General features: G+C 42.3%; 1 protein-coding gene across 20 annotated transcripts in view; it reads left to right on the top strand.

The window, feature by feature from the left end:
• Window positions 1-14,924: 14,924 nt before the first annotated feature.
• SMAD2 (SMAD family member 2) overlaps window positions 14,925-24,697 on the top strand; it is an 89,613-nt gene continuing 79,840 nt past the window's right edge. For 5 of the 20 annotated variants that reach the window (XM_054672021.2, XM_016933657.3, XM_063796098.1 and 2 more), the window contains exons 1-2: window positions 14,925-15,061; window positions 15,415-15,500. The gene's annotated coding sequence lies outside the window, so the exon portion shown is untranslated. Of the gene's footprint in view, window positions 15,117-15,359; window positions 16,126-24,697 lie in introns of those variants that run through there. The other 15 variants (XM_063796097.1, XM_063796101.1, XM_063796099.1 and 12 more) reach the window with 10 other exon arrangements.

Below are 24,697 nucleotides of genomic sequence, written 5' to 3'. Positions count from 1 at the left end.
CAGGTGAAATAGATGATGCCTTCAAAAAGATAGCTACAATATGAGTTAGCAAGGCTGACTTTTAGAGATTCTTCAATGAAACCCTAAGGCACAATGCCCACTTCGTTAGCACATGGCAGAGTTGAGATAAACTCAGGTATGAGTCATTGTCAAATGTTCTTTAAACCTCACAACACTCCCCCCTCTCTAGGGCTTTAAAGGATCTCCACAAACCAACCCTGTATAAGATCACTTTGGTTAGCCTGAGGCAAGAGGTGAATTCCCTTATTAGTCATTTGATTGTTTTTATTGTTGTTGCAAATGACAGGAACTGAACTCAAATTAACGAAAGCATAAGAAAATTAAAATTTTTAGTTTTGTTAACTCTAAAACCCAACTGAATAATTGTAGGCAAAGAGTCTACTGGCTGTAGAGACAACTGACTGCAGGGAAGTGAACACTGTCACGATCTTTTCCCCATCTTGTCTCTGCTTCCATCTTTGTGTTGGATGACCACAGAGAAAAGAGAGCGCTTCTCCAATGGATCAAGTTACACAATCCTTGGGAGGGTTTGGTTTGGATCACATGCCCATCACATTTATTAGGCACATACTGTGTACCAAGCTCTGTACTCAAGCTCTTATGTGAATTGTGTCATTCAATCTTCATGATAACTCTAAGGGAGAGGTAGAAAGCAACTGACTGAAACTAATCTCTGCCATAGGTGGTTTTGACCTTGGCCTTTCAGTTCTTTGATTCCTCACCTGCAACGATCATACCCTCCACCTCACCAAGTCACACAATCCTATGGTCATACCCTAAGGATTGTTTTCAACAACTGCAGATTCCCAATTTCAAGTGTCCTACTCTCCAATCACCACTGCCAGTACCCTAACTCCAACATTCATTGATCTCATTGGGTTTGCCAATTCACTGATCCCATCATTTTTCACTGCCTATCAACCCTCTCTTTTTTCCACCCCCACCTGCACCATCATGTACTTAACTCTCTTCTCACCTGGCTTGAAACTATGGTTCATCTGTGTCCTAGTTTGGTTCCCTCAGAAGCTGACCTTGAGACAAAGATTTGAGTGCAAGTCATTTATTTAAGAAGTGATCCCAGGAAGCATTGGGAGGGGAGTGGGAAAGTCACATAGGGAAGAGAAGGAAGTGAATACAGGGAATTTATTAAGCAGGTATGTGGAACATCCGTAGAATTATTCCCCTCTCAAGAGCAAGGAAATTGTAGTATCCCATCCATTGTTAGCTAAAGGTTATTCTCAGGGGCTTCCTAGCACTTCAGGCCTATTCTAACACAGACCAACAAGAAGCCCTTCCACAGAGAGCTGCAGGGGCTTGGTGTGAGAAGCCAAGAACACGTGCTGTTATGGGGAGTGCAGAGTGAGGGTAGGGAATTGAGGACCATTATAGCCACTCTGTGGGAGATGCCCTTGCTCATATTTCCAGCCATTGTACTCCCCTAGTAAAATCCCAACCCTGGTGAAACCCAACCACTACCTAATCCAAGCATCTGAATGCAGTTAGAGAAAAGCACACAAACATGCTGACTGATCTCACCTTAAGGAGTCCATCAACATCAAGTGAGTCTTTAGTCAATTCCCTCTCTGACCCTCTAAGACATCAATTTCAACTTTCTCATCTCTTGTCAAACCTGTAAAACTCCCTTTCTCCTTCTCATATTTGGTTCTTGCTCCTTATTTCACTGGGAAATAGATGATATCAAAAGAGAGCTTCCACATGTTTCCAACATCTAAACACCCGAACATCAGAACACTGATATCTACTCATATACTCTCTGCCTTCTCTTGAGTTACCGTAGATCAGTGTTTCTCAACCTTTTCTTTTCATTATTGCCCCTTAAAGTGTCTTTTTAGATATCTTTTTCCTAATTGTCTCATGCCATAAGATTATGCACTGCATGTGTATCTGTGCTTTGTACATAAAAAGAGTAGGAGCCAACTTTTGTCCTCATTGAGGATACGTGCAATAGGTGAACCATCCAAGTTGCTGTGTTAGGCTAAACCCTCCCAGTGCACTGGGTCCCATCTCCTTTCACCAACTCTAGAGCGCCATTCTCACTGTTATCTGTTCTCTTTCCTGTACTAACATTTCCCCCTTTCTACTGGTTTATTCCCTTCAATCTATAAAAATATTCTATGTTCCATTTGATTAAAATCTTCCCTTAACTGCATATCTCCCTTCACTGGTCTTTCCTATTTCTCTATATCCATTACCCTTTACCAAAGACTCAAAAGACCATGTGTAGGTGTGCTGGCCAGCAGCCAGCATCACCCACCAGACATGTGAGTGAAGATGCCTCCAGACAGCGCTAGCCCCAGCCCCAGGTCTCAGAAGGGCTTTTCGTCACTTTCCTTGGAACCAAAGAGTGGAGATGCAAGAAAGACCCCTGAAGGCTAGCTATAAGAGAATTCAAACCCATTTTCACTCAGCGGAACTGTGCGGTTGCCCATGTGACCACACTTGGTAAATATTTCCTGGTTTTCACCTCAATTGGAAATGTCCACTGTGGCTTGTTGATCTTGGGTTATTTTACCTCTATGGGGACTTCTATTACTTATGAGAAAAAATCTTCCTCGTTGGTTATTGGAAGATCAAATGAGATAAAGTGAGCTTTAAGAATCTGGCACAATGAGAGGAGACAATAAACGCTCCCCCAACCTCCTTGATGCCACCTCTCGTATTTCCAGTAGAATTGGAATTTCATTGAGAGAAGGAACCATACCTACCATTCCTTTATATTCTTCATAGCCCATAGGACACTACTTTGTTTGTAATGTTTAATAAATCTTTTTTTAAAAAAATACCCCTGAATTGGACCAGAGGATAAAAAATTTCCAAAGCAAAAATAATTAAGAGCCTTGTTAGTTGAAGGCCCCTTGGTGTAGGGCTGTTTAAAAAATTGAATTAATTATAATTGTGCCAATGAGGGACACTAATGTTGATACACTTTGAATTCTTTGGTGGTGCCTCTTCTTCTGAATAAGAAATTTATTAAATATGTATAATATATGAAATATTATTGGTTTCTTTATACACCGATTATGTGATTTAACACTTAATGCCTTGAAGTGAGGAACCAAGCATTGTGAAACATTTTGTAGCCTCAGAGATTGGAGTAATCTCTTGTACATAGGAGGGTCACACATATATTTGTTAAATAATAAAAAGAAAATAATTTTAAACATTACTGTTATTACAAGTTGATACCAAATTTGAAGATTTTGATTAAAAGAGAAACACATTTACTTCTAACATGAACACTAAAAAGTAGTATTTCACAAATTCCTTTTCATTTTGTATATTTTTCAATAAGTTTTTGTGTTTGTTTTGTGTTGAGAGGGTCAAACATTCAGTGAATGTTTGATCCACTGATTTTTTTTAATCCTTCCCCTTCAAGCAGAGGAACTTTTCCTTAGCATGGCTTTCAAAGCCCTTAACAATGTGGCTCTTCTTTATTGGTTCAGCTTCATTTCCTTCCACAATTCCTCATGCCCCTCCCCTCTCTTTCCTTTCCTTTCTCCCTCCCTTTCATACAAACATGCTCCTCTCACATCTGGGCCCTTGCCTCATGTGTTTGCCTTTGCTCTCTTGGCTCTTTTCCTGGCTAACTCCCAGCAGTACCACCCTGCCTACAGTGGCCTTCCCTGACCGCCAAGACTGGGTGAGTTGCATCCCCTACAACTGTCTCCTCGAACAGAACAGAAGATCTTAGAGGGCAAGGACTGTGTCCTAATTCTTGTCCTCACAGTACAGTGCACAGTCCCTAGCAGATAAGACTCTCCAAGAACATGGCTCCTTGGCATCTTTTTTTTTTTTTTTTTTTTTTTGAAACAGTCTCACTCTATTGCCCAGGCTGGAGTGCAGTGGTGTGATCTTGGCTTACTGCAACCTCTGCCTCCTGGGTTCAAGTGATTCTCGTGTCTTAGACTCCCGAGTAGCTGGGATTAGAGTGGGCCACCATACCTGGCTAATTTTTGTATTTTTAGTAGAGACAAGGTTTCACTATGTTAGCCGGGCTGGTCTCAAACTCCTAACCTCAAGTGATTCTCCCACCTTAGCCTCCCAAAGTGCTGGGATTACAGGTGTGAGCCACCACACCCAGTCTTCCTTGGCATCTTTTAACAGGTCACAAAATGTCATTGGAGATACAGTTGTTTCATTAGTTCAGTGAAATATTTTCTATATTGGTAATAATTACAATAACAGGAAGGCTGAATCTTTGCCAGGTAAACTTTAGGCCTTCAATAATCATTAATAATCAATAATAAAAAGCCTAGAAGAACCTTGTAAATTACTGGAGAGCCTACTGAGAGACAAGAGCATCAGAGGGGTGGAGGAATTTTTGAAACAAAGTTATGATTTAAAAAGTAGTAGAGAAATATATGTGAATGTTTACAGCAGCATTATTCATAAGAGACAAAAATGGAAACAAGCAAATGCCCAATATGGTATATCCATATCATAGAATATTATTCAGCTATAAGAAGAAATGAAATACTGATACATGCTATAACATAGCTGGACCTTGAAAACATGCTTAGTGAATGAAGCCAGGTCACAAAAAAACCACATACTATATGATTCCATTTCTATGAAACATTCAGAATAGGCAAATCTATAAAGACAAAAAAGTAGATTAGTAGTTGGCTAGGGTCAAGAGTAGGGGAGAGAAGAATGAGGAGTGAATGCTACCAGTATGGGGTTTATTTTTGAAGTGATGAAAATGTTCTAAAATTAGATTGTGGTGATGGTTGCACAGCCCTGTGTATACTAAAAGCCATTGAACTGTACAGTTTAACTGGTTGAATTTTATGGTATATGAGTTATATCTCAATAAAGTTAATTTTTTTTTTTTTTTTTGAGACAGTGTCTCACTCTTGTCACCCAGGCTGGAGTGCCATGGTACAATCTTGGCTCATTGCAACCTCTGCCTCCCAAGTTCAAGTGATTCTCCTGCCTCAGCCTGCAGAGTAGCTGGGACTACAGGTGCTTTCCACCATGACTGGCCAATTTTTCTATTTTTAGTAGAGACAGGGTTTCATCATGTTGACCAGGCTGGCCTTGAACTCCAGACCTCAGGTGATCCACTCGCCTTGGCCTCCCAAAGTGCTGGAATTACAAGTGTGAGCCACCGCACCCAGCCAATAAAGCTGATTTTTAAAAGTAGTACGGAATATTTGTTGCAAAGTTAAATATCAAGAGGCTGTGAAAAAAGTAATTTTCTACATAATCTTTGCTGATATAGTTCTACTTTGTGCTTTTTGGTAAGTGAAAAGCCAAATCTCTAAAATCTGGGCCTTGAAACCCTGTGCACACAGGCCAGAGAGCCCCCGACTCAGTGTTGACCAGCCAAGTGGGCGAGAAGTCGCAATTACAGGATGCTAAAGATGACAGCAAAGCTGGTGCTGTGTGATGAACTCAAGGAAGAGAGCTGTAAATGAGGTGAGTGAAATGATTATTCGAAGGACATAGCATAATTAAGGGAAACAGCAAAATTACGTTTACAGTGTAAAACGTAAACATATACCTGGAAACTGACAGCTTGTAGAAAACGCAACTGTTTTTGTTGTAGACGTCTCTCTGGCTAGCCGTCAGATTTGGAAAGCATTCATTTCTGGCATCAATATAGTCGGGTGTAGTAGGAAGGAATCTGGTCTAGGTCTTGGGACACCCAGGTTCCAGTTCTGGCTCTCTCATTTATTCACCGTTCAACAAACAACTATTAAGGCTACTGTGTGCTAGGCACCGCAGCTAGCCCTGGTGACTCAAAGTTCAAAGACGCACTTGTTCCTACCTCAAGGATCGTACTGTTCAGAGAAAGACAATTCAAAATATAGTAAGTGCTGTGGCAAGGAGCAAGGTACATCTTCCATCTTGAGGCATGAAGAAAGAAGGAGTAGGTGTGAGGGAAAGCCTTGCCACAACTTGAAGTTGTATTGTTTCCTTGTTAACTCTTTTTTTAAATATAGTTTTTGTAGAGACAGGGTCCCACTATATTACCTAGGCTGTTCTTGAACTCCTGGCCTCCAGTGATCCTTCCAGGCCTCCCAAAGCTCTGGGATTACAGGCTTGACCAGCGGCCACTGGCAGCCACCTTGTTAACTCTGCTGTCCCACAAGCATATCAGCTCCTTGAGGAAAAGGAGGCTTTTTTATTACATTCATTTTTTATAAACAGCTTTATTAAGACATCACTCACATAGCACACAATTCACTCATTTAAAGTATATGATTCAATGGTTTTTAATATGTTCACAGAACTATACAATCATCACTGCAATCTAATTTTACAGCATTTTCATTACCACAGAAAGAAACCCTGTACCCATGAGCTGTCACTCCCCTTCCCACCCCATCTCCACTCCCAGACGTTGCCAAACACAAATCCACTTTCTATCTTTATAGATTTGCTTATTCTAGATGTTACATATAATGGAATCACACAGTATGTGACCTTTGTGACCGACTTCTTTCACTTAGCATAATGGTTCAAGATTCAGTATTCATCCATATGGCAGCATGTTTCAATACTTCATTAATTTCATGGCTGAATAATATTCCATTGTATAGATACGCCACTGTTTATCATTCATCAGTTGGTGGGCATTTGGGATGTTTCTACTTCATGGTCTTATGAATGCTATGAACATTTGTGTAAACGTTATTGGGTGGACATATGTTGCTATTTCCCTTGGGTATATACCTAGAAGTGGAATTGCTGGATCATGTGGTTACTCTGTCTAATCTTTAGAGATGTTAATACTACCAGATTGCTTTTCAGAATGACTGCACCATTTTACATTCTTGCCAGCAATATATGAAGATTCCAATTTCTCTACATCCTTAGGAACACTGGTTATTTTCTGTCTTTTTGATCATAGCCCTCTTAGTGGGTATGAAGTGGTCACTTTATTCATTTTTGTATCCCTGGTGCCTCAAAGACAACATGGCACAGGTAGATGCACAATTTATTTGTTGAGCAATTTTGAGAACATGGTGGACATTTGTCATTTAGGGGCTCCCCAGAACCTGGCCCCCTTTATTTTGTTTAGATAATTACCTGAGGATTACTGGAGAGAAGCAGATCCCCACTATAATATAGAAGGCTACCAAAATGTTAGCTCCTTACTTTCTCAACCCTGCCTGCAAGCAGAGCATGCAACATAGGCTAAGCTTGGTTGACCTAATAGATCTGCCCCGGGCTTCAAAGACAGGGCTCTAGTAATGCAAAATACGGGTGGTGGAGAAACAATTCTGGTGGCAGTAACAGGCACTGCAGTGACATCTGATTGCCAGGAGCAACAGTGCTGATAGTGAGAGTGGTGGGTAGCGAATGGTGGGTAATGCCCAGTGACACTGACTTGGAAGTGAAGGCCATGGCATCCCGTGTGGAATGGTGGTGGCAGTGATGGTTGCCTTCCTCCCTCAGTATGTGGTCCTGTGTCTTGGCTGTCTTCCTGGCTGCTGCCTAGCCTTCCTTGTTTCTTCTGCTTATTGTCTGAGCCTGTTTCTGCAGCCTTCCCAGCAATTGTGTCAGCCACCCAATATCCTTTCACCAAATTCTCTTTCTCCTTAAGTCAGCCAACATCAATTTCTTCTGTTGCTTGCAACTAAGAACCCTGGCGGTTATAATAAACACTGAATGGCTGTGTGTGTGTGTGTGTGTGTGTGTGTGTGCGCGTGTTTGTGTGTGTGTGTCTTTGTATGTATGAATAGAGAGGTCAATGAATGAATGAGGGTACTGAAACTCTATACAGAGCTTCGAAGGGTGAGCAGAGGTTGGTCAGGCACCATAGGGCAAGTGCTTTCTAGCAGAACAAAGAGCACAGCATAGGCACTGGGGAATGAGAGAACATGGTGATTATGGAAACTGTCAGGAGTTCAGTCTGGCTGGGGAAAAGGGAGCAAGATGGGGAGTGTTGAGATGTGACACTACGGAGACTGGCCTGGGATGGATCATTAAGGATCTTTTAGGTTATGCTAAAGAGTCTTGATTTTATCCTGGAAAAAAAAAACAGGAAGAAGGACACTATAAATCAAGGTAGTGATATCAGATTTACATTTAGAAAATATGCTATTAAAAAAATTCTGGCAGCAGGGAGGAGGATGAATTGGAAGGGAGCAAGAGTAGAGACAAGAAGACCAGCTGAGGAGCTAAAGCAATACTTCCAATGAAAGACAGTGAAGTCTGAACCGAGGCAGTGAGCTTGGAGAGGAGGCATTGGATCTGAGATATATTAAAAAGGTAGAACCAACAGAAATTTTGTCTTTGATATACAGGAATTAAGAAAGAAGGAAGACCATGGATGACTCCAAGGTTTCTGTTTAAGCAGATCCGACAGGTGGTGGTGTCATTTATGCAGGCATTTAGTCAACAGAAGTTTAATTAGCACATAGTGTGGTAGGTGCTGTGTATAATGAAGTGGATAAAATAAACCTGGTTCTACCTTTGCTGTAGTAATGATTACCCTATGTCAGCCTTAATTTACATGTCTTCTCAGATTTTCTGAGCCTTACCATCTCTGGGACCCTTAACCTCTTCTTCTGTTTCAGCTGCTACCAGTAGAGACTTAGTTAAGTCCCTTGTGGTTTAACTGCCTGAAGCCAACCAGCCACATACCCACAGTTTCCTCCCACCGCTTCTGAACTCCAGGGCATGGGACCTGGCTTTCTGAGTGACTGTTAAAGAAAATGGATAATCCAACTGGGAAGTGAGAAAATTTTAACTCCCTGAGGGAAAAGCTATGACCAACAGGAGACAGGAGACACAAAGATAAAATTCCTTCCTTCTTCACATTGTTTCATGGTGTGATTTCTTCATACTGCCTGTCTGGAGATGTCCTGTATGGTCAAGTGGCTGTACCTGCCCAAGAGACAGGCTGTATTTCTTTAAGGCTTTTCATGGAGTAGTGTTTAGCACAGCAATGCATTGCTGTACCTTGTTCCCCATTTTTTCTTGTCTTTTTCCTCATACTGTTGCCCTGGGATTATACCTTCTAAAAAACGCATCAATACTTAATCCTTGCATCAGGGTTTGTTTTCTAGGGAACTGGGCTAAGACATACTCAGATAGGAAAACAGAAGGAGGTCATCAGTTCCATTTGGATATGCTGAGTTTGAGTGAACTTGAGTGAAAATTATTCATCCATTCAAAAATACTTATTGAGTGCCTCCATATATGCTTGAATTAGGGATACTATGGTGAACAAAACAGACATATTTCCTGCTCTTTTAGAGCTTACATTAAGTGTTAAGGGTTGACAAGTAATAATTCAGTACAGAATAAGTAGATGTGATGATTCTACAAAATGATAAAAGTTTTTAAAGAAAAAATTTTAAAGGTGATGTGGTAGAGTGTGACATGTGTATGTTGGGAGGGACGTGTGTATGTATGACCACCCTAGACAGGGTGGTCAAGGGAACAGAGAGTAAGTGGAGGAAAAAGCTTCTCCAGAGGGATAGGCAAGGCTTTTGAAGAAAGTGGCTGGAAGGGTCAGTCTGGAGACAGATACATCTGTCCATCACTGGGGGTTCAGGCGTGGGTAGGAAATTTGCCTCTATTTTCACCACGAAATAGTTGGTGAGGACATATGCATATAAAGTAATGGGAACTTGGAGTTTTGTAGAGCAGCAAAGGTTCAGAAGTGTTGTTTTGCAGCATGGGTGTGCATGCAGACCAGGAACAGGAAGAAGAGTCAGTGGGCAGTGCCAGAGCAGAAAAGGTGGATACTACCTGCACAATCCATGGCACTAAGTGGTCACAGGACTTTGGAGAAGTAAGCCTGGGCCTCAGTTTCCTCAACTGCAAAATAAGAGCACTGAATCAGGCTCCACGATTTTACAAAGGAAAAGAGGAGTTGATATGAAACTACTATATAGCTATGCAATTTTTCCTTGAAACTCACCAGTGAAGTCTTTAGGACCCAGTAGTAATTGGCTCTCCCCCACCATTAATTACATTCTGGCCACTTGTCAGCTAACACAATTGTCAGACTCCTTCAGCAAAATGTCTTTTTCATAGCAAGGACCATTTACAGTAAGGACAAACAATTGGGACTCATTAATTCAATAATTAGGACACTGCTTATGCATCTATTGTCTACTCTAGTCAGCTATGTTAAGTAAGCTCTTCAGTCTTCATCACAGCAATTATGCTAATAAGCTTGAAATTTTCCAAGAGTATTAAACCTTCATACACTTATCCTGCCTAGCAGCAGCCTGGCTCAGTCAATATTGTCACCCACAGACAATTATAATGAAAGCATAAGGCCCAATTGTTGGCATGTGACTACCAAATAATCTCCCCTCACAACAGAACTTCAAACAATTTGTATATTGTTCTTTTAGGGTTTAGACACTGGCCTTTGTTCTTCTTTTCTCAAAATATGTACATCTCAGATATTTAAATGCCTTTATGGGAGAGCTCATTGCATTGGAATTGTATTGTAATTTTCCAAATAATATTTGAACAGTCACTGGGTTATCCAATGATCTATTCATCTAATCATTATTTATCCATTTAAGTGTAGAGATAAGAAATATAATAGTAAGATGCCTGGAGAATGATGAGAAATATAATTTGTTTTGCCATATATTTTTGTCTTTATCCGAGCCAACTTCTCTTTTAATCTCTTTCTCTCTTTAATTATAAAAAATCCTGTCTTATTTTTTTTAAGTGACTTTGGCCAAAGAGTGAGAATTTTCCACTATGATCAACCAATGCTTCTGTGGTAGGTGCATGACAGACACCTGATGAACACTTGTTAAATTGAAGTTTTTTTCTCATATATGCCTTATTCCTGTCTCCTGCATTTCCTATCTGATGTGAAATACTATTTCTTTTTAGCAAAAACTAACATGAATAAGGATTGTGTGTTGGGGGGGGGGGGCGCATATGTTCAAATCTGCAACATAAATTCATTTGGAACCTGAAATTTCATTGTATCAATATAAATATCTAGCTGGTGTTGGATTTCTTCCTTATTATTTACAATAAAAGTAAGCCCATGCATTTGTTCTTTAAAATTTTTACTTAAGTTATCTCATTTAATCAGGGTCCTCTCAGTTGCAAATAACTGGATCTTTCCTTAAGATGTAGTAATGCTCACTGCAATTTAATCCCACTAGGATGAGCAAATGATGTTGAAAAGAGACCCAACAGTTGTATGGAGGGCCACTATAAACCGGAAGAATGGGCGCAAAGCTGTGTAGAATGTTTGCAGATCTGTGACATGTTTTTCTTTTATACAAATGCTGTATTTCATCTTTCTTCAATTACTTAGTATTTTGGTAAGAGTAGGGGAAGACAAGTGAAAACAAGTTGTCCTTGTCCTTCAGGAACTTACAATCTAGATGGGGAGACAATATATATACACAGGAGAAGCTGGAAAAAAAAACTGCTCAAGACTAAATGAATGGTATGTATATCATTGTAAGTATAAGAGAGAAAATTCATATGTGAATGGTATAGCTTTGGGCTGGGGAAGCCAGAAAGGGCTTTAAAGATTTACCAGAAGGGGAGAATATGAGTTGTTTTTTGAAAGATCATGACTGTGTGTGTGTGGTGTGTGTGTGTGTGTGTGTGTCTTTGTATGTATGGATAGAGAGTTCAATGAATAAATGAGGGTACTGAAGCTCTATACAGAGCTTCCAAGGATGAGCAGAGGTTGGTCAGGCACCATAGGGCAAGTGCTTTCTAGCAGAACAAAGAGCACAGCATAGGCACTGGGGAATGAGAGAACATGGTGATTAGGGAAACTGTCAGGAGTTCATTCTGGCTGGGGAAAAGGGAGCAAGGTGGGGAGTGTTGAGATGTGACACTACAGAGACTGGCCTGGGATGGATCATTAAGGATCTTCTAGGTTATGCTAAACAGTCTTGATTTTACCCTGGGGGGGGGGGGGAAAACTGGAAGAAAGAAACTATCAATCAAGGTAGTGACATCAGATTTACATTTAGAAAATATGCTATTAAAAAAAATTCTGGCAGCAGGAAGGAGGATGAATTGGAAGGGAGCAAGAGTGGAGGCAAGAAGACCAGCTGAGGAGCTAAAGCAATACTTCCAATGAAAGACAATGAAGTCTGAACCAAGGCAGTGAGCTTTTTCAAAAAAATCAAACTACAGAAGAAATAATGATGAAATTTAAATTTTCCACTTATGACCCTCAGGCTCTTTCCAGAAGCAACCACCATTATCATTTTTCTTACGTGTCTTTCCAGTGCACTTAACTACTTTTGAATTGGATTCTGAATTGATTTGGATGTAATTGATTTTGCAGTGTCATGTTTAATGAAGGGTTAAACTTGGTCTCTATCCATATAAAAATAAGACTCATTCAATCTAATTTATACAATAGGGACCTACTGATAGATCTTGAGGTACCCTAGTGGATTTCCAAGCTGTTTGTTGCCATAGCAATCCCTGCTCTATGTGCCTTCAGTTTCTGTCTTGACCCACTTTGGTTTAGATGCATTTCTAGCAGAGGGGACACTAGGCATGCTCCCATTTCTAAGCCCCTTGGGGACTGCATTGGTAGCCAGATTGTCCCTTCTCCCTCTTCCTCAATTGTAGATCCTGGAAGGCTTCCTAAATGGAAGAGTTATGGACCCAAAGTCTGAGACTTTGGAGAAATGGTCTAACTTAGACCTCAGGCGTACTACCCACTTAATTAATGTAACCTCAAAGTACCTAACTCCCATACTAGGAGCACATTCTGGAATCCCAGCCAGGCCTGCTTTGGTTCCTATTTCTACTACTCAGGTGGACACCCAAATCCACACCCTGTTCACATAGGAGAAAATACTTGTGTGACCAGGGTAGCTTTTAATATGCTACTTCATATTACAACTGTTGACTTGTATTAGCAGGAAGACAGACCAAAAACAACAAACAGCCTTCCTACTTGTAAGTTGAACAGCCTTTGCCCTGGACCGTCCTCCCTAGTGGCTCTGGAAAGAGGAAACAAGGCAGAGGAGGTGGGACAGCTCCAACAAATGGCTTCCTGGGTGTCCTTCACAAACTTTTTTATTTTTATTAAGGGGTTAGTAGAGCTGCCTCTAAACTAACAATGGAAGAAACCACCCTGGAAGGGAATTTTTGGAGGAGGAATTTCTGCTGAGTAGGTTCGTCTCAGCATAAATGTTCGCACGCAACAGAAGAGAAGTTAATGATCACTGACTTTCCTTGAACTTCAAAGCCCTATGCTATTTACTTTCATATTTATTATTTAATCATCACACAACTATATTTAAGTAGGTATCGTTGCAGGTGAGTTCCATTTGCCAAAGATTACAGATCTGGAACAGAGTCGTACTCAAAGCTACAACGTGCCTGACTCCTGGGTTTATGCTCTTCATCGCAACCTTTCCGTGAGAAAAGTTCCTCTATGTGTGAGGACAGAGACGGTGGAAAGGACAGAGATTTTGAAAGGACATCTGGAAAACTTGTATGACTCAGGGGATGGCCACATCTCTCTTAAGGTCCATCTGAAGGCACCCTCCTCTGGGACACGTTCATTTCTCAGAAGAAAGCGTATACTTCAAAAACTCTTACTGTTTGGAGTGCTCATTTGGTACTTCCTGATTACCGATTTGTATTGCTAGTGCTTCTTTCCCGCTTATTTGAAGTCCCCAATTAAATCTATAAACTAAGCCACACATGAGAATGAATTACTGGACAGGCAGCCAAAAAAAAAACTGTGTTCTAGTCTTGTCTCTGGCACCTGTGTGAAACCTAAGTTTCTTTTCAACTTTAGTTCTACGGTACTCCCTGCCTGTGTCACAGTGGGTGCATAGTAAACACCTGATGTGATTAGTTGGGCTCAATATTTTGTCAGCAGAGGCTTGGGTGTTCCTAAGGGTAACCGCAACAAGGTTTTCCCTGGGTGCAGTTATGTTCTGGGCAGCCGTAAGTTTAGGGCCTTGCTGCCTCCTGTAGGGCAGATGTGCAAGTTGGGGCCTAATCGTCGCAACAGTGGAGAAAAGGGGAAGGGGAAGATATCCCAGCCATTAAGGGACATCGTGACAGATGTTTCTTTTAGACTTCACAAAGACCCTTCAGGACATGGATTATTGATATCATTTTTACTGAAGACGGAACCAAAATTTAGGTTGAACACTTATACCTGGCATCCCCTACCCGGGCCCTAAGTGCTCTCCAAAGACCCCACCTCTGGGCTTATTTACATCGCGAACCCGCCCTCGTTCAGCAACACGAGGGCCCCGCCCACTCATTTGCATAGGGCGCGCCCAGTCACGGGCCGGGTCCTCGGGCTTCTCCCGAAGCCCTTTTCTCTCTCAGGCGCGTCCTCCGGGCTGCCCGGGGCCTCCCCGTGGGATGAGCACGTGTCCGCTGCCGGCCTCACGACGGACGGGGGACGAGGCGGCAGGCCCCCACAGGCCCCACCCCACGACGCTGGCGAGGGATCGGGCGGTCACCGGGAATCGTCTTAATGCGCGGCAAGGCGCGGGCCTCTCCCTCTCCGCCCCTGAGCCCCGGTGGGAGCGCGCCGGCGCCCAACTCAAGCGAAACCGCGGGCGTCCCGCCCCGCCCGGCCGCGCCCCGCCTCGCCTCACGCTAGACTGGGGAGGCGGGACCAATCAGCGAGCGACGTCTCCCTTCCGATTCGAGGCCCCCGATGCGCGGCTCACACCCCGAGCTTCCCTCGTGCTGATTGGCTGCGGGCGCCGCCGGTCCGGCCGGGAGGCGGGGCGGGCCGTAGGCAAAGGGAGGTGGGGAGGCGGTGGCCGGCGACTCCCCGCGCCCCGCTCGCCCCCCGGCCCTTCCCGCGGTGCTCGGCCTCGTTCCTTTCCTCCTCCGCTCCCTCCGTCTTCCATACCCGCCCCGCGCGGCTTTCGGCCGGCGTGCCTCGCGCCCTAACGGGCGGCTGGAGGCGCCAATCAGCGGGCGGCAGGGTGCCAGCCCCGGGGCTGCGCCGGCGAATCGGCGGGGCCCGCGGCCCAGGGTGGCAGGCGGGTCTACCCGCGCGGCCGCGGCGGCGGAGAAGCAGCTCGCCAGCCAGCAGCCCGCCAGCCGCCGGGAGGTGGGTGCGTGGCGCCGCGGCGGCCGGCGGCCGAGGGCGGAGGGCGGAAGCGGAGGTGGGCTGGCGGGGGAGGGCGCGGCCGTGCGGGCGGCCGGTAGGGCTGCGGGCGCGCGCCTGAGGGGAGGAGGGGCAGCGCGGGCGCGCGCGTCCTCACCCCCTCCTTCCCCGCGGGCGGCGGCCAGGCTCCCTCCCCTCCCCTTCCCTCTCCTCCCCTCCCCTACCCTCTCTTCCCCTACCCTCCCGCGCGCCCGGGCCGCCGGCCGGGCCCGGGCCTGGGGGCGGGGCGGGAAGACGGCGGCCGGGAGTGTTTTCAGTTCCGCCTCCAATCGCCCATTCCCCTCTTCCCCTCCCAGCCCCCTCCATCCCATCGGAAGAGGAAGGAACAAAAGGTCCCGGACCCCCCGGATCTGACGGGGCGGGACCTGGCGCCACCTTGCAGGTAAAGCCTGGGCGCCCGCGGGCCTCCAGCTAGGGAAGTGTTTGCGTGCGTCCGCGGCCGGGGCGATGGGCCGTGTCACATGGCCGCTGCGGGTGGGGGCTGGGGTGTGGTGAGTTCGGGGGCTGTGGGTGCGCCGGCCCGGGCGTGCGGGTTCGGGGCCGGAGAGCCGGGAAGGGACGGGGCTCGGCTGCACTGCGCTGCCGCCCAGGCTGACGGGGGCGGGGGCTGCCTGCGTCCCTTCCCCTCGCTGCTCTCACACTCCATAGTTTGTGGTTCTGATTTTTAAAGCCGAAGGGCCAGAGCTCTTGTTTCAGGAGTTGTGGGGAAGCCTTGTTAGGGACGCGTAATACTTTGCCTCCACTTTTTGTTTTTGGTCTCGTAACCTTTGTTAACAGTGGTAGTCTCGGGTTTTCCATGGCTTGTGTGTACTCACAAACACGCACACAGCTGATAACTCTGTGATCATCCTTCACTCACTTGTGAAAGTTGTTCTGCGGGTGGAGCCTATTAGTTTTTATCACACGCCTTTGGAAAGCCCTCGAAGTGATTTCTCGTATTTCAAACTTGGTTTTTAAAATTGCAACTTACTTTGTTCTCTTGGAGGGGGATATTGTCCTTGGGTCAGGTACGTTTGTCTTTTACTTATCCTTAAAATTTTCTTTTGATCCTAAACAGAAAAAAAATGCCTGGGTTGGTTTTGTTATTCCTTTCTCTTGACCCTTTAAAAGCAAAATACCACCAGTGTGTTGTCAACCATACCTTTAAAAAAGAAATTTCCAGGTAAAACGAATTTGCAAGCAGCATTTTCCATCAAAGTCATGTCTTGTTTGTTGCAATTTGGACTATCTTAAATTTGGGTTTGTGAAACTTTTAAAACGACATGTGTAAAATAATTGTTAATAAATAAATAACTTGGAATAATTACATCTTTTTAGAAATGGTCTTTGAAATGTGATTTAATTTCCAAAATTCTTTTTCTCTCTTCTGACTTCATATGAATTGAACCTGATAGTTTCGTATGAATGAATCGCTGATAGGATGTTTTCCTTGAGCCTAGTAATAAATTTGCTCTTATGCTGAAAATTTGCTATTCTACTTTAACACCCTTTAAAAAGTTTCCATCTTACAGAGAAGTTAGTCAAATAGTTAAATGGAGTTTCAACAGTTTTAATACATGAATTAGTGAAGCAGATGAAGCAGAGATGGGAGAAATAATTTAAAATGGGCTTCATAAATGTACCATAGTTTGAGGGTTTTAAAAAAATTTGCCTTCGGAAAACCCATACAAGATATTTAAAGAATTTCCTCTGCCAGAAGGTCATTTAGCAAACGTTTATATTAAATTCAAAAGTAATACTTTTATTTTTAAAGTTCCTTAGCCTTTGCCGTAAACTTAGCTGTCGTAGTAAATATAAATAGTTCACATCTTTCGGCATTTCTAAAGTGTGTGCCCACTTTTACTATAAATATTAAACTCTACTGGATTTAATTGAGTTCAAGGCTGTTCACTGGCCAGGTTTAATTAATGTAATGTGATTGGAAACGTTCATTTTGGGGTTTTAGTAAGAAATTGCTCTTAGAGCTTGGTTTTTATACTTAGCCACACCTTCTAAAGTGCGGCCACAAGCATTGTAGGTGTTCAACAAAAGTTTGGGTTTTCAAGGTTGTAACCTACGTTTACTTAGTCATAAGTGGTCATGTCTCTACACAGTCTGTAAGTTTCATGAAATAATAGTCTTTTAAGAAACTGTGCAGGGTAATTTCCTGTTGTTTGTGTCTTATCAGGCTTGGTATGTGTTTTAACTCTTGTGTAGGAATATTGGGGATGGTTTTGGTATTTCAACAGAACTTTAGTAGGAACAAAGGTTGTTTCTATTCTACTTCAAGATGGCCTGAGGTTGTTGTCCCCTTTTCATTTTCACATTGTAAATATTAGAATCATGTTGCTATAATCTTTACTTCACATTTGGGGGAATATATGTGAATGGAAAAACTCGGTTTAGCTGTGTAAACCGCTGGCCAAAGACCTATTGAATTTTTACATTTTGCAAATACTGTCAGTTTTAAAAGTCTTTCCTTGTTCTTGTTTGGTTTTGATTCTGTTGGTTTTGTGCTTTAGGGCTCCAAAAACCTCGTTTTGTAGCAGCTTTTTTATACAGGTGTTTTTGTAATGCATATAAAAGCTGTATTTAGTGCAGTCTGGCAGATGGAGATTTATTCATATTCTTAGGACAAAGAGTCATTTTTAGAGGGTAGAGGGGGGCATGTCTTTTAGATTCTTAGTCTTTTGATGGGTGTAGAAGAGCCATTTTTAGGCCCTTAGTTTCTGTGAGAGGTAAGATGTTTTCCCCTAAGTATTCCAAAGGTATGTCAGAAAATGTGAAACGTAAGGAACTCACAACCAGTTAAGAGAGGTTATGAGAGATTATGCATTTATATATTTTATTTTATTTTATTTTGAGACGGAGTTCACTCTTGTTGCCCAGGCTGGAGTGCAATGGCACGATCTCGGCTCACCGCAACCTCCGCCTCCTGGGTTCAAGCGCTTCTCCTGCCTCAGCCTCCTGGGTTCAAGCGCTTCTCCTGCCTCAGCCTCCTGAGTAGCTCACCGCAACCTCCGCCTCCTGGGTTCAAGCGCTTCTCCTGCCTCAGCCTCCTGAGTAGCTGGGATTACAGGCATGCGCCACCATGCCTGGCTGATTTTGTATTTTTAGTAGAGACGGGGTTTCACCATGTTGGTCAGGCTGGTCTCGAACTCCCGACCTCAGGTGATCCGCCCACCTCGGCCTCCCAAAATGCTGGGATTACAGGCGTGAGCCACCGCGCCCGGCCGATGCATTTATTTTCAACAAATACATTTATTCATTTATTCAACAAACAGCTTTTTCTGTGTGTCAGGCTCTGGACTAGGCAATAAAGTCTCTTAACAGCAAACAAGTACACCCCTGTTCCTTAATGGAGTTAGAAAAGTGGAAACTCATGTCCCTTGCCCTATTATCCAGTGTTTAGAGTAAGACAGTTGTTAGTGTACAAATCAAGGGCACATGCATTACTGAGCCATTCCTAAAGTGAGCTTGCCTTGCTTCCTGTAACATGTAGCAGATAGCACTAGGGAAGATGTGAAGTGTTAACTCAGTGTCACTGGGAACAATCTGTGTATTTTGGGGGGACCTTGGCACCAGTTTTGCACAGCCTATACAAACTGAAGATACGGCCAGTCTTTCAGAAACATGTTTATTGCTGAACAGATGTACACTTGTAGAGGTAAGCTTCATCTGACCTTAATTTGATCACTTATTGCCCTTTAATTACAGAAGCTGGTTAAGGAAAGAAAGCAGAGTTGAATAACTCAGTGAAAGGATTGGGAATAAAGTGTAAAAACAGTTAGTTAAACCGAGACCCAGGATTGGACAGCAGTCTCATGTAGTGGAAAGGCCTTGGGTTTTGGAATCAGAGAGCCCTAGCCTAATATTTTGTTTCTCAGTTACGATACTGGGCAATTTACTACCAACCCCTGACCCTTGGTTTTCTGACACAAAATGGAAGTACTAACCCCTTCCTCTTATTCAGTGATCACAATTCAAGTACCTAGAACATTGCCTGAGATATAAGGGTCCTCCCAAATGATTTCTTCCTCTCTTGTAGTTGTGGGTTTGTTACTTGGGCTCTTTCTAATCCAAATGATTTGCCTACACTGTTATTATTGACCTATTGTAAAATGTATTTGAGAAGCAGACAATGAACAACAAAGGCCTGGGATAGCCAAATTGTCCCAGTCCATAGCTTAAAGCTTAGGAAAGCCTTGGAGACCCTTAATAAGAATGTGTTGGCATTTATTTAAAGTGTTTCTAACAAGCAAAGTTATCTGGCTTCTAAACCTGCACTAGATTAGAAACAAGTAGATTATGGGTACTGTGGGAGGTTTAGAGGGAGTGTGGTGGGGGCTGGGGAGTAGGATGTTAGCCTAGTGTCTCTTGTCAGAAAAAACAGATAACAGCCCGGTGAGGATAATAGAGATAATCTACAAGACACAAAAATAGTCAAAGCCTGACTAGCATGTCTGGGGCCATTGAGTGCAGGACCAGACCTGAAAGCATAGTAATGAATGTTCATCAATTAGCCTAAATCATGTTTGGGAAAATCTTTTTAAGAGTGCAATAATCTACGTAATATACTTTAGATTGTCACTCAGGATGATTAAGAAATGTTCTTAAAGGGGTTGAAGATTGTGCTATAGCTTATGGCTTATTTCATGAAAGATCACAGTACCTGTTATGACCAAGATGTTTTTCATTTGTTTTGCCATTCAGACAGCCATTCAGATTCCAAGCTGAAAGGGTAGCCAGCAGTAAAGAAAGGCTGTTTCAGTGTGGTAGCACCCTATGTCACCCCTTTCTTCGGTGTAAGTAATTTTTTTGTCAGTCTGCAGGAGTATCATATAAATTTTCACTTGTGCTTTGATAGTAGCGTATGCTTTTCACTGTGTTTTGAGATAGAGTATGCTCGAGATTTCTAGGATAAAGCAAGAGTGGATAGTTGGCCAGTCTCTCTGTTGAGGGTTTCTTGACTCTTGTCATGTGACTTCTGCCCAGTATTAGCACTGATAATTTTTTTGATCGTCTTTCTTGTAACCTTACCTCAGGGTTACTTCTTAAACCATCTACACCATCAGATAATTATTGGTGACCTTGTAATATGTAGCCTTGGCTGTTTTTAAGAATCAGGTTTTTTTTTAGCAGTAGTACAAAAGTACTAGCCTTTTTGGTTTAAAAATGCATAGTTAGAGGCTTATTGCTTGTCATTGATCAATTTTGATCATTTTTTCAGGTTGGTGTAATTGTGATGTATTCAGTTAGGACATAATTCAATGTTGATTCTAGATTTACATCTCAAAGATAGCTCGCAGCTTCAGTTCAGCAATTTCATGTAGGGAGAATATAATTTTTCCAAGCCAGGTGGATTTAGACACTGCCTTTAGTTTGGTCAGATAGCCAGAAATATTAGGGCAATTCTGTGTCTTCTGTGCTTGCCTCACATTGTACAGTGTGAGTGGTTCTCCTTGGCTCAGTAGGTTCCTCTTATTTGTAACTGAGGCACATTGATAGGACAGGTGCTTGATGTATCTTTAGGTTTGTAGTCTTAAGAAAATAGAAATTCTGACGTGATTAATTCTTATCAAAGTTTGTGAATTTACTGTGAAATTGTCACTAATTATCCTAGGTAGCCCTGTCATTTTTCAAAATCTGGTTTTACATTGGCCTCAAGGCTGTAGAGTAGTGGAAAGGGAGGATAGACTTTAGTTGCTTCTGTTTAGTACACGTGTCTACCTTAATGTAAAAATTTGCATTTCCTTGAATAATCTACAGTGTCATACCTTCCCTCATTTTGTGGGGAAGGGGGATGTAGTTTCACATTTAATGTATTCAGTAGGAATAATCTTGGGTGAACCACTGGTATTCCATCTGTTCATTAGTTTGAGTCTCTTAAGTCAAAAAAGACTCTTGATCTGAGGAAGTAGCATAGTGAATCTGTGATCTTATAGTTTGCCTATGTTTAAAAGTAAACTACATTTTCATATGCTGCTTCAGCTACTTCCAGAAATTCTGTAGAGACATAATGGTTAAGGTCTTGTAAATATCAAGGAAACGTTCCATCCTCATCACGTCTTTCATTTCAGAATGTGAGGTGGTGAGGCCGGAGGCAGTGGCTCACGCCTGTAATCCCAGCACTTTGGGAGGCCGAGGCGGGCGGATCACTTTGAGGTCAGGAGTTTGAGACCAGCCTGGCCAACATGGTGAAACCTTGTCTCTACTAAAAATGCAAAAATTAGCTGGGTGTGGTGGCGGGTACCTGTAGTCCCAGCTGCTCAAGAGGCTGAGGTAGGAGACTTGCTTGAACCGGGGAGGCCGAGGTTGCAGTTAGCCGAGATCCCGTGACTGCTCTCCAGCCTCGGAGACAGAGCAAGACTCCGTCTCAAAAAAAAAAAGAAAAAAAAGAAAATGTGGGGTGGCGAATCTTTTTTGCAGAGCCTCCTATATAAAATCCTCATAAATGATGCAGTGGAAGCTGGGCCCATGAGCCTTCTGCCTTGACTTGAGTGAACTATTGAAACTCTTTTGTTGACTAGAGATACTTTATCTGTGGTAGTGAATGCAAATTTTCCTTATTGAGATCAACTTTTAAAATTTTTTTTTTTTTTTTTTTGAGACGGAGTTTTGTTCCTGTTGCCCAGGCTGGAGTGCAGTGGTGCGATCTTGGCTCACTGCAACCTCCGCCTCCTAGGTTCAAGCAGTTCTCCTGCCTCAGCCTCCTGAGTAGCTAGGATTACAGGCATGCGCCACCATGCCCGGCTAATTTTGTATTTTTAATAGAAACGGGGTTTCACCATGTTGGTCAGGCTGGTCTCGAACTCCTGACCTCAGGTGATTCGCCCATCTTGGCCTCCCAAAGTGTTGGGATTACATGCGTGAGCCACTGCGCCCGGCCTAAAATTCTTAATAGACAGGTAGTTAGGTTGTAGTTCATGTTAGCTGATCAATTAAACTTTTTTTTAAAAAATGTTTTAGTTATCAGGAGGGTCCAGCTTTGGCCTGAGGTTGTGCATTGGCCATTTCTGCTCGAAACCAGTAGTAGTCAGACTTAAAACGTGCACACCTGCACACACAGCAGCAACTAGAAAGCCTTTAGAGAGAAATATGCAGAATTTCGAAATGTAAAACAGATAAAAGGAGTAAAGCTGTTTTGTGGAAGGAAGAATAGGCAGTTGTTGAAGTCCTGCCTGATCAGTTTTCCTCTCATCCTCACCACCAGGAAGCCTTTGAAGCACAGCTGAAGAACAGTAGGTCTTGGAGAAATTTTTGCTGTAGACCTGCTCTATCTTAACAGGTAGCTGCCAGCCACATGTGGCTATTTAGCACTTGAAATGTGGCTGCTGTGACTGAGAAACTGAATGTTAAATTTTACTTAATCTAAATTTAGATAGCCATATGCAGCTGATGGCTACTGTATTAGACAGCACAGATACCCAAGGACATTTACATCATTGTATAAAGTTGTGTTGGGTGGCAATACTCTAGACTTTGCTTTAATTGAACTTTTATGGCCTGAGGACCCCACTCACGTGAATTGACGTGGTATTAGTTGCTGCTTCAGAAGAGGGTCAGGATAGACTTTGGGAATTTGAAGAGCAATTAGAGTACTTGTACTTTATATTTGTGCTGATTTGAGTCTGGGCCTGTGTAGTGTTGTCATAGGTGCTTTTTTTTTTTTAAATAATCTGGGAATGATAAACCAATATGTAAGTTACGTGTTTACAAGTTGATTATAGAGTTGTGGATTCCACAAAACTCATTATAGGTGATAGGAATATAACTCCTAGTTAAAAAAAAAAAAAAGTAGTCTCTTTACACAGCAGTCCCTATTTAATGTGGACTTTTGCTAAAATAATAATTTTCTTGAATTAAATTCAAGCTTGCATTAGGTTTGACAGTCCATAAAGTTGAACACATGAATGTTTTCTGTTTGCTTTTGTTTAAAAGACATGACCCATCATTCTCCATGGGGGCCGACCTAGGTTTCCAGTTGGCAGTGTCTTTCCTTACTAGCTTACGCTTTGGAAAGAACATAGTTGTAGTGAGAATTGAAAAATCTGTTTTTAAAAAATTGGGTTTTATGTATTTTAATTTTTTTGAGGTTTTCTATTATCCTGGTTACTAATGAATTATTTGACTAAAACAGTTATACAATTCCAGGTCATTGATGCTGCTGCTTTTATCTCTGCCATGTAGTATGTTTAAACATAGATTGCTAAAAATCTCGGTCTCCATAGAGGATTGGTTCCGGGACTCTCCTGCAAGCACCAGAATATGAGAACGCTGACGTCCCTTGTATAAAATGGTGTAGAATTTGTTTTATGCACATTTTATTGTTATTCTTTAAATCATCTCTAGATTACTTAATATCTAATACAATGTAAATAGTTGTTATTCTATATTGTTTTAGAAATGATGAGAAAAAAGTCTGTACATGTTCAGTACAGTCACAGTTTTTTCCTGAATATTTTTTATCCATGGTTGGTTTAATCCATGTATTTGGAACCCACAGATAAGGAGGATTGACTGCACATTGATTTTATATTATTTCTAGTGGGACCTTAGATGTTCTAGATGAGGCAGCACCATCATATTTAAAGTATTTTTGTTGAAATAATTAACTTTGGTTTTCTTTCTAAATAAAAATTCACATAGGTATTTGGGGAATATTTTGTATTTTCCTGCAGTTTGAAGATTTGAAATTTCTCTTCCCTCCATACCTTTTAAAAGTGCAATCTACTTTTGCTTTCTACATTTAATCACTATCTGTTCTTGACTTCAACTTTGCAAAAATATTTTTTAACCATTCTTTTTCACATTTCCCTTCCTACTGTCCTTCCAGATGAACTGTCAAGTTTAGCAGTCTTTTCTCAGTGATCATACTTTCTTCAGTGTTTGCTGTTATTGTTTATACTGTCTTTATCTAAATTTCTTAAAATGACACAGACACAAGTTAGGCCCATTCTTCCTACTGTAAACAGATGAAAATGTTGGATAAAATATAAAAGTTTTCTCTTATGTATACAGTTGATCTTGAGAGAGAAAGTGCCCAGGTACTAGAAACTTAGAAAAATCAGTCAACTTTAAGGAAAGTGTGGCCTTGGGGGATTTACTAGAGATAAGATTCAGTAGTTGGGGCTGAGGTTATAATGCCATTCAATGAAAGGAGACAGAACTGTGGGAACTGTGTGCTTAAAAAAATTAAAAAATGAAAAGTGTTCTGGTATCATTGAAACATCTGGGGCTTCTTGGAGAAGGAAGCCTCAGACCTCTCTATGGAGGAACTGGAAAAACAGTAGGCTTTAGATGGACTTTAATATCACAGCAAGGCAAGGCAGGGTACATGAAAACATCTACAGCTGCATGTGGAATAGTGAATTTTTGTATACATAATCCATGACTGCAATCCAAAATTCAGGGATACCCAGTGAAGAGTCTCTTTACTGGTCTGTTCTTTGCCATACAGTTGCCTTTTCAAAGGCAAGTAGCTTTACTAGGTTTTTGTGTGGTGTTCCAGAGATTTTATGCATCTATGAACAATTTTGTGTGTATATTACCTTTTAGTACAAGTGGTCACATATGTCACTTTAATAGTACATCTTATTT

This window comes from Pan troglodytes, chromosome 17 (genome assembly GCF_028858775.2).
Source record: "Pan troglodytes isolate AG18354 chromosome 17, NHGRI_mPanTro3-v2.0_pri, whole genome shotgun sequence".
NCBI lineage: Eukaryota > Metazoa > Chordata > Mammalia > Primates > Hominidae > Pan > Pan troglodytes.
This window is presented reverse-complemented; position numbering and strand designations above follow the sequence as displayed.